The following is an 11,190-nucleotide window of genomic DNA, read 5'->3' as shown; positions in this document are numbered from 1 at the left end:
TTATAGAAATACCTTCAACCACAATCGAAAGCGTATTAAGAGAGAAACAAAATATATATAGTTGATAAGTTCCGCAACGCATATTAGAAGAGTAACGAAGGACCTAAACATCGAAATACGCTTGAACATGAAAAAATAGTTTATTTTGAAAAATGGAAAGGACTGCTGCAAGCCATTAGCCCTTAATCAAGTCAAAATTTATACACCAAATTAAAGCTTATTGGTAGAGGAATAAACGGAGTATAAACGATATGTGCGACAATGGCCATAAAAAAATCAAGAAATAGCCAATTTTGAATACGAAATGGATATTGATTTATGCAATGGACTGCTGCCACCCTTTAGCCCTTAATTATAGATATACCTTATACCTCATTCGAAAGCTTATTAAGAGAGGAAAGAAAAATATATAGTCGATATGTTTTGCAACACATATTAGAGGAGTAACGAAGGATCTCAACATCGAAATACGCTTGAACATTAAGAAATAGCTTATTTTGAATAATGAAATGGATAGCTGCAAGCCCTCAGTCTGTAATCAATGCAACAAGTATACACCAAATTAAAGCTTATTGATAGAATAATTAACTGAGTATAAACGATATGTTCTGCAACGCATATTAGAGTAGTAACGAAGGAACTAAACATCGAAATACGTTTGAACATTAAGAAATAGCTTATTTTAGATAAAGGAATTGACTGCTGCAAGCCTTTAGCCCCTTATCAAGGCAAAATTAATACACGAAATTAAAGCTTATTGATAGAGGAATCAATTGATAAAATTAAGAAAGGAAATGGGGAATGTGTCAAAGCGACAACAACCCGACCATAGAGCAGACAACAGCCGAAATCCACCAATGGGTCTTCATTGGAGCGAGAAACTCCCGTACCCGTAGGCGTCCTTCAGCTGGCCCCTTAAAACATATGTATACTGGTACAGTGATAATGGGCGTCATACTAAACTCCGAATTATACACAAGAAACTAAAATAAAAAATCATACAAGACTAACAAAGGCAAGAGGCTCCTGACTTGAGACAGGCGCAAAATTGCGGCGGGGTTAAACATGTTTATGAGATCTCAACCCTCCCCCTATACCTCTAGCCAATGTAGAAAAGTAAACGCATAAAAATGCGCACATTAAAATTCAGTTCAAGAGAAGTCCGAGTCCGATGTCAGAAGATGAAACAAAAGAAAATAAATAAAATGACAATAATACATAAATAACAGCAGACGACTAGCAGTTAACTAACATGCCAGCTCCGGATCTCAATTAAACTGATAAAAAGATTATGTTTTCATCATATGAATATCAGGCATTAATGATATGTGTCGTAATGACCATGAGAGGGGTTACGGAGGACCTAATGTCCAAAATACGCGTGAAAATTAAGAAATAGCTAATCTTGAATAAGGAAATGGATATTTTGAATAATGGAATGGACTGGTGCGACCGTTTAGTCCCTACTTATAGATATACATTATACTTCATTCGAAAGCTTATTAAGAGATGAACAAAAGGTATATAGTCGATGTTTTCAGCAACGCATATTAGAGGAATAACGAAGGAACTAAACATCGGAATACGCTTGAACATTAAGAAATAGCTTATTTTGAATAACGGAATGGAATGTTGCAAGCCGTTAGCCCCTTATCAAGGAATAATTAATACAACAAATTAAAGCTTATTGATAGAGGAATAAAATGAGTATTAATGATATGTGCCGTAATGACCATTAGAGGAGTTACGGAGGACCTAATGTCAAAAATACGCGTGCAAATTAGGAAATTGCCAATCTTGAATTATGAAATGGATATTTTGAATAATGGAATGGACTTTGCGAGACTTTTGTCCCTAATCATAAATATACATTATAATATATTCGAAAGCTTATTTAGAGATGAACAAAAGGTATATAGTCGATATGTTCAGCAACGCATATTAGAGGAGTAACGAAGGAATTAAACATCAAAATACGTTTGAACATTAAGAAATAGCTTATTTTGAATAACGGAATGGACTGCTGTAAGCCGTTAGCCCCTTATTTTGGCAAAATTAATACACGGAATTGAAGCCTATTGATAGAGGAATAAATTTAGTTTAAATAATATGTGCCGTACTGACCATTAGAGTGGTTACGGAGTACCTAAATGCCAAAATAGTCGTGAAAATGTAGAAATCGCCAATTTTGAATAATGAAATGGATATTTTGAATAATAGAATGGACTGTTGCGAGACTTTAGCCCCTAATTATAGAAATACCTTCAACCACAATCGAAAGCTTATTAAGAGAGAAACAAAATATATATAGTTGATAAGTTCCGCAACGCATATTAGAAGAGTAACGAAGGACCTAAACATCGAAATACGCTTGAACATAAAAAAAATTAGTTTATTTTGATATAATGGAAAGGACTGCTGCAAGTCATTAGCCCTTAATCAAGGCAAAATTTATACACCAAATTAAAGCTTATTGGTAGAAGAATAAGCGGAGTATAAACGATATGTGCGACAATGGCCATAAGAAAATCAAGAAATAGCCAATCTTGAATATGAAATGGATATTGCTTTATGGGATGGACTGCTGCCACCAATTAGCCTGAAGTATAGATATACCTTATACCTCATTCGAAAGCTTATTAAGAGAGGAAAGAAAGATATATAGTCGATATGTTCTGCAACACATATTAGAGGTGTAACGAAGGATCTCAACATCGAAATACGCTTGAACATTAAGAAATAGATTATTTTGAATAATGAAATGGATTGCTGCAAGCCCTCAGACTGTTATCAATGCAGCAAGTATACACCAAATTAAAGCTTATTGATAAAACAATTAACTGATTATAAACGATATGTTCTGCAACGCATATTAGAGGAGTAACGAAGGAACTAAACATCGAAATACGCTTGAACATTAAGAAATAGCTTATTTTGAATAACGGAATGAACTGCTGCAAGCCGTTAGTCCATAATGTAGGCAAAACTAATACACTAAATTAAAGCTTATTGATAGATGAATAATTTTAGTTGAAACGATATGTGCCGTATTGACATTAAGGGGTTACGTAGTACCTAAATGCCAAAATACGCGTGAAAATTTAGAAATAGCCAATTTTGAATAATAAAATGAATATTTTGAATAATGGAATGGACTGTTGCGAGACTTTAGCCCCTAATTATAGATATACCTTCAACCTCATTCGAAAGCTTATTAAGAGAGAAACAAAATATATATAGTTGATAAGTTCCGCAACGCATTTTAGAAGAGTAACGAAGGACCTAAACATCGAAATACACTTGATTTATGGAATGGACTGCTGCCACCATTTAGCCCCTAATTATTGATATACCTTATACCTCATTTGAAAGCTTATTAAGAGAGGAAAACAAGATAAATAGTCGATATGTTCAGCAACACATATTAGAGGAGTAATGAAGGATCTAAACATCGAAATACGCTCGAACATTAAGAAATAGCTTATTTTAAATAATGAAATGGACTGATGCAAGGCCTAGGCCTTTAATCAAGGCAAACTGTATACAAATTAAAGCTTATTGATAGAGGAATAAACTGAGGATAAACGATATGTTCTGCAACGCATATTAGAGGAGTACAGAAGGAACAAAACATCGAAATACATTTGAACATTAAGAAATAGCTTATTTTGAATAACGGAATGGATTGTTGCAAGCCGTTTGCCCCTAATCAAGACAAAATTAATACACCAAATGAGAGCTTATTGGTAATGGAATAAACTGAGTATAAACGATATGTGCAGCATTGACTATTAGAGGGGTTACGGAGGACCTAAATGCCAAAATACGCGTGAAAATTAAGAAATTTTGAATACTGAAATGAATAATTTGAAAAATGGAATGAACTGCTGCGACCTTTTAGCTCTAATTATAGATATACCCTATATCTCATTCGAAAGCTTTTTAACAGAGGAACAAAAGGTATACAGTCGATATAGTCCGCAACGCATATAAGAGGAATCCTGAAATTACTCCCAACACTTGAAACTTTAGTTATAAAATCAAAATCATTGTCTCTAATTTCACAAAATCGACATCGTTGAAACACGGACCGCGAAGAGGACCCCAAAATGAACTGGTTTGGAAACAGAAATATTCATATTACTGCTTGCACAACGTGGAATTGGGGTAACAGGACAAGTACAAAAAAGCAAACATTTATTTGTATGTACCTGTTATTTATACAATAGTTAGCTAATTGCAGGATTCATTTTTATACCCCACGCAACGAAGTTGCGGATGGTATAATGTTTTTGACCCGTCCGTCCGTCCGTCAGTCCTGTTTCTTGTCATCGCAACTCCTCTCAAACCAAACAACAGAATGTCATGAAACCTTTTTAGATGAAAAGGGCATATTATGTAGTTGTGCATATCGTCAGGAAATTACGATTCAACTTTTTTCTAGGAGTTACGCCCCTTTGAACTTATTTGCTTCAATGTACTACTGCAACAGTTTGTCATCGCAACTCCTCTAAAACTACACTACAGAATTTCATGAAACCTTTTTAGATAATAAGGACATACTATTAGATGTGCATATCGTCAGGAAATTACGATTCAATTTTTTTTCTAGGAGTTACGCCCCTTTGAACTTATTTACTTAAATGTACTTCTGCAACAGTTTGTCATCGCAATTCCTCTGAAACTACACAACAGAATTTCATGAAACCTTTTTAGATAATAAGTACATACTATTAGATGTGCATATCGTCAGGAAATTACGATTCAATTTTTTTTCTAGGAGTTACGCCCCTTTGAACTTATTTACTTAAATGTACTACTGCAACAGTTTGTCATCGCAATTCCTCTGAAACTACACAACAGAATTTCATGAAACCTTTTTAGATAATAAGTACATACTATGTAGATGTGCATATCGACAGGAAATTGTGATTCAATTTTTTTATAGGAGTTAGGCCTCTTTGAATTTTTTCGCTTTAAGTTACTACTTCAACAATTTGTCATCTCAACTCCTCTGAAACCACACAACAAAATTTCATGAAACTTTGTAGATAATAAGGACATACTACGTAGATGTGCATATTGACAGGAAATTACGATTCATTTTTTTTCTAGGAGTTAGGCCCCTTTGAACTTATTTGTTTCAATGTACTTCTGCAACAGTTTGTCATCTCAACTCCTCTGAAACCACACAACAGTATTTCATGAAATTTTGTAGATAATAAGGACATACTACATTGTGACACAACAGCCGACAGTTTATTTTTGTGTTGATTTAGATGTAAATGTGAAAATAAAAGAAGATAAAAGATAGACTTTTTGATATATAATATTTTGATATGAGCGTCACTGATGAGTCTTATGTAGACGAAACGCGCGTCTGGCGTACAAAATTATAATCCTGGTACCTTTGATAACTATTGCTACATTTTTGTTGATAAACAAACGCCACTCCGTCAATCACGCTCGTCGTTGGGAGATGTCCGACGTGGAGCGATTTTGCTTTTTATAATTATTTTCTCATCCGTTAATTCACTGACCAATTCAGATTCACAGTCACTGTCATATGACGATTCCGTAGTTGAATCGGGAATGTCATTGTACACACGAGTTATCGGACTAAACTGGTCACCCGCTGATTGATACTTCGGCACACGATAACAGTGAAACAACAGCAGGGGTCCAGTTTATTCTCGGACTTTATCGTTGCTAAATAACTAACGGAAGTCTTCGGGAGCATCCGAATCAAATATATAGGGCCTCTAATGGGAATCCAGCAATCGAAATCCATTGACCTTGTTGTGTTGCACGACTTCTTAATCCGGTGAAAGGCTTTCAAACTATTATTTAATTAAACAGTTTAGCTACAGAATGGCAGTTTCGATTTTGTGGCCGTAATTATTTGAGTAAGGTTCATTTAATTGATCTGAGGGAAAGTTCCTTTCTTGTCATTATCGGCGATGGGGGTAACTGACCAGTTTAACGTTTCTTTACGAAAAAATCACTTTATACATGCACACAGACATGCTAATTAGTTTGTAATAACAACTCACAAGTTCATTAAACCTCAAATACCTTCGGGGATACTCTGCCACCCTGTGTTTGTTTAATTAAATCATGCAAATAATTAATTATATTTTATTGTTTTGATTGGTATTGATCGATTTTGACAGGTAATTTTTAGATACAAATTTACTAACGAGCCTTCAAAAAGCGTTCGGAATTCGGTGTTGACAGGGTTCGGTTTTTTCAGGTTAGATTAACGTTAATTAATAGGGAAATTGTGTGGGATTTTGAAAATTGTTCGGTTTAAACTGAAATTCGGTTTTATCAGGGTTCGGTTTACCCAGGTTTCACTGTATGTAGATGTGCATATTGACAGGAAATTATTAGTCATTATTTTTTCTTATACAATTTTTTTTTCTTACACTTATTCAATTTCTCCAGTGACAATGTGGGGACGTGGGGTATGTGAGCGTGCTCACTAAGGTTCTTTAATTTTATATGCTAAGACTTCATAAAGTTATCCTTAAAGTGAAAATGTCCTTAAGACCTTAGTAGTACTCCTAAAGTTGGGACCACCATTAGGACATCTCTTAAAATAAGATCGTTTCAATAACATGGCTAAGAGCAAAAAAATCTCCTACGATGGTCTTGGGACATGTCTTAGTCCTAAGACACCTTCGATGACACGACCCCAGGTCACTACAATTTAATTTATTTATCTACAATGTACGCTTGCGTTAAACAATGGAAATTAACACTGTATATTATAATTCTGTTGACTGGTAAAGAAGAATTTTACAAGCCTGTCGAAAGAAATTGTACAAGCCAATTCCGTAGAAATTATTGTATAGCGTGAAGATTGTATGTTTTCTTGTATATGTTTCGACATTTTACAGATCGTTTTCAAAACTCCATTTCATTACTCTGTAATATTTTCCACTGAACATACACAAAACACTTTTAAGGATAATTATATAAAAACCGCGCCCAATAGTCAATAGTGTCCTGGTTTTGATTCCAAAATATGTAGTCATACTTGAATGCAAATGTTTTAGCTCACCTGACCCCAGGGCTAGGTGAATAATTCTCATCATTTGTCGTGCGTTAACTTTTACAAACATAAAAAAGAAAATGTGGTATGATTGCCATGCAATGAGACAACTCTCCACAAGAAACCAAAATGACACTGAAATTAACAACTTTAGGTCACCGTACGGCCTTCAACAATTAGCAAAGCCCATAACGCATAGTCAGCTAAGAAAGACACCAAAATGACAATGTAAAAAAATGAAACACTTAAACAAAAGACACCGGTACGTCTAAACACCGCTCAGGACGTCATGAGTGCACGCAGGACATACAAACTGCACTCAGGACATGAAATATATGTTTTAGTGTGTTGTGAAGGTATGCATTCGATAGATAATATAACTCTTCATCTAATAAATTTTGTTTTGATAAAATCATTTTAACATTTTAACATTTAAGGAGTTATCGAAGTTTTCATCGGCCGTTTTTGTGAAATATGTCAGGCATGACCTAGGATTATATATATTGAATACCAATTATCAGGTTTATTTTGCCTAGCCAGTCAAGGTCGTTAAAAACTTCCATTTGTTGTTGTTTATTAGGTCATTTGGTCTTTAATAGTTAGGAGTTATTAGTGATGGTACTAACCGCATACAAGTAAGCTTGGCAAACAAACAAAATAAGATGTCTTTTGAAATATCAGAAAACAATGAAGATATATTGTTTTAGAAAAAACCCGCTAAATAAACATTTTTCTTTTTGTTTGTAATAATTGAAGACAGTCGAGAAATATGAGAAATCTACATATATAGTTTGGAAATTTTAATTCAATAGACCACTTTCGAGTTCATCCGTCACCGGAAAAAAACTCGTCAATTATACGCGCCTTTATGACGTCATTTACCAGATAGAGGGGATCGCCTGTATCCCTGCACTATTAACGTTCATCAAGCGTCTTAGTGATCGTCATTATGCAGGATAAACTAGAAATAATGCTTGTTATATAGGTACTTAATGACAATTCCGAATGACAGTAGTGCTGATTGTCAATTTTGAGAATTCAATTTGCCGAATAATTCGTACAATATAGAAGTATAGTTTTCCAACCACTCGTTCAATATTGGAATGGAAGTGACGACGCCCCTAAACGCACAAATGACGTTCACTAAAACTAGAGTTTTTGACGGAAATGCATCGAACTCGAAAGTTGTCTATTCATTTAATTTCATTAACTTAATAGAAACAAAACATATCGTTATTTAATATTTTATTTGTATGGATTTTCGTACACTATATTTTATTTCAATTTCGTGCGATGAAAATTTTAGTTTTATTCTTGCTTCAAAATTAGGAATTTTTATTATTAGATGTATTAACGACTAACTTCTTTCGATGACAGAAACCAACCCGCGTCAGCATACACTCCAAAATTCATTTTTGATGGGGGAGTGTTATGACGACAAACGCTCGAGAGCTGTAACCGAGGTGTTGAATAATGGACATTCATTTAACTGTCTCACGACTTTGGTACTGATTATGCTACCTGTCATCGTTATTACTACGTCAGAAACTCGTAGACTAGTACGCCATCATCGTTGTTAGCGGGCTATCAAGCTAACCAACCTGGGCCTGAAAGTAGCCGTTGTGAAGTACAAAAGAAACATCAAAAGAGTAAACAAACCAAAAATTACTCAGCATAACCAAGATGGCCGCGCACCAAAATAGCGGCCTTCAACCTGTTGCTGATTACCAAGGATTTGTATAGTAGGTCTTACTATACAAATCCTTGTGATACCAACTGCAGAAAATATCTAAAGCTCACCAATTGCCCGCGGGATGTATATCCAGTCAATGTCGTTAAACACTTCCATCATCATCATGTTAAAGCACGTACAACAAGATCAAAGCCACAAACATGATAAGCAGAAAAAAGCATTATTATAGTCCATTTGCCAATTCCCGACCCTGTAATTAGATACCTTTTTTTTTAGTTGTCTCCATTATGAGGGACATTCATTTTTTTTTATTACAATGGAGAGCTAGCAGGAACAGCAAATTTACCTGTGCGTAATCTTAGATTTTGAAATCTTTTAATTACATTAATTTGTTGTTTAGATACATACTTACGACATCAGAAATTATTGTTAAAAACTTCCAAGTGCTCAACGAAACCTCTTTCTAAATTATTAACATCTACTTTATCAGCAATCAAAGATGGGCTTCAAAGTTATTGTGAAACTGCCTATTCTAGAGGTGGCGTGAATCAGATGTGGATACTTAAAAATTCCAAAGATCTTTTAGAGTACATACAATCTAACTCTCTTTCATATTGTAACAGTGTTAAAACATTTGACTTTTCTACTCTTTACACAAGTATTCCACATTCCAAACTAAAAGACGAAAGAGTTGGTATTACTTTGCTTCATAAAAAAGAATGGCCAACGTAGATACAAGTATCTTGTCTTAGGGAGGGATAAATCATACTTTGTAAAGAATCACTCTGATTCAGACAAAAAATTCTCTGAAACCGATATTATCAAGATGCTTGATTTCTTGATTGACAACATATTTGTAACGTTTGGAGGACGTGTTTTTCAACAGACTGTCGGCATCCCAATGGGAACAAACTGTGTCCCTCTACTTGCCGACTTGTTTCTTTATTATTTTGAAGCTGACTTCATGCAGGAACTTCTTAGGAAGAAAGATAAGAAGTTAGCAATATCCTTTAACTCTACTTTCCGCTATATAGATGACGTTCTTTCACTAAACAATTCAAAATTTGGTGACTATGTGGAACGCATCTATCCCATCAAATTGGAGATAAAGGATACTACAGATACAGTTAAGTCGGCTTCATATCTTGACTTACATCTAGAAATTGACAATGAGGGTCGGTTGAAAACAAAACTTTACGACAAAAGAGATGATTTCAGCTTTCCAATTGTGAACTTTCCATTTCTAAGTAGCAACATTCCAGCAGCACCTGCATACGGGGTATATATCTCCCAATTGAAACGATATTCCCGTGCTTGCATTTCCTATCATGATTTTCTTGATAGAGGGTTACTGCTCACAAGGAAGCTATTAAACCAAGAGTTCCAAATGGTGAAGTTGAAATCACCCCTTCGTAAATTTTACGGACGCCATCACGAGTTGGTTGACCGTTATGGAATAACCCTTTCATGAATGTGACCTACCGAATTAGACTATTTACCGGATTTGTAATCACATAAGCAACACAACGGGTGCCACATGTGGAGCAGGATCTGCTTACCCTTCCGGAGCACCTGAGATCACCCCTAGTTTTTGGTGGGGTTCGTGTTGTTTATTCTTTAGTTTTCTATGTTGTGTCATGTGTACTATTGTTTTTCTGTTTGTCTTTTTCATTTTTAGCCATGGCGTTGTCAGTTTGTTTTAGATTTATGAGTTTGACTGTCCCTTTGGTATCTTTCGTCCCTCTTGTTGTTTAGATAAATACTTACGACATCAGAAATTATTTTTCATACAAAATTAGTTTAACCGCCGATACATCATTTTCAATCCATCATACTTTGCATTGGCAAAAGCCAAATTGTCCGGTATGGAACCAGTCTCAGATTAACAAAGGGAAGTAATTTGTTTAAAAAGTTTGTAATAACAGAATCATATCGGACCAAACATTTTGCCTTATTTTGCATTAGAAATGCACAGAAGACTAAGTTGATGATATACATGCATTGGTTTAAGAATGGGATAAACATTACTTTTAACGAGTGACTCACTTTAAATATTGGTTTTATCGTGCAAAAAACCAAAAAAAGAAGACAATTTTCATTCCAAATGTAATTAAGATTAATTGTATCGATGTATACCACCAGGACCAGTGCATCTATCCATTTTCAATGATTTTAATCTGAGGAATCTGCTCTAATTTCTGCATGATGACATTTTCAACCTTTCAAGCAACTGTGAAGTGCTGCAATATATTTTTAAGCAGCACATAAACAGTTATTAGAGAGGTACTTTCAGCTGAAACGAGAAAATATATTAGTTTTGAAAAAACACTTTATACACTAAATAAAACATTTCAGTATCTCTTTTTATAAATTTTTTTTAGTGTTATAATATTTTTTTTGAATTTTACATTTGTTAGAGATACATGAAGTACCGATACCT

The sequence above is a fragment of the Mytilus galloprovincialis genome, chromosome 4, assembly GCF_965363235.1.
Source record: "Mytilus galloprovincialis chromosome 4, xbMytGall1.hap1.1, whole genome shotgun sequence".
Taxonomy (NCBI): Eukaryota; Metazoa; Mollusca; class Bivalvia; order Mytilida; family Mytilidae; genus Mytilus; species Mytilus galloprovincialis.
This window is presented reverse-complemented; position numbering follows the sequence as displayed.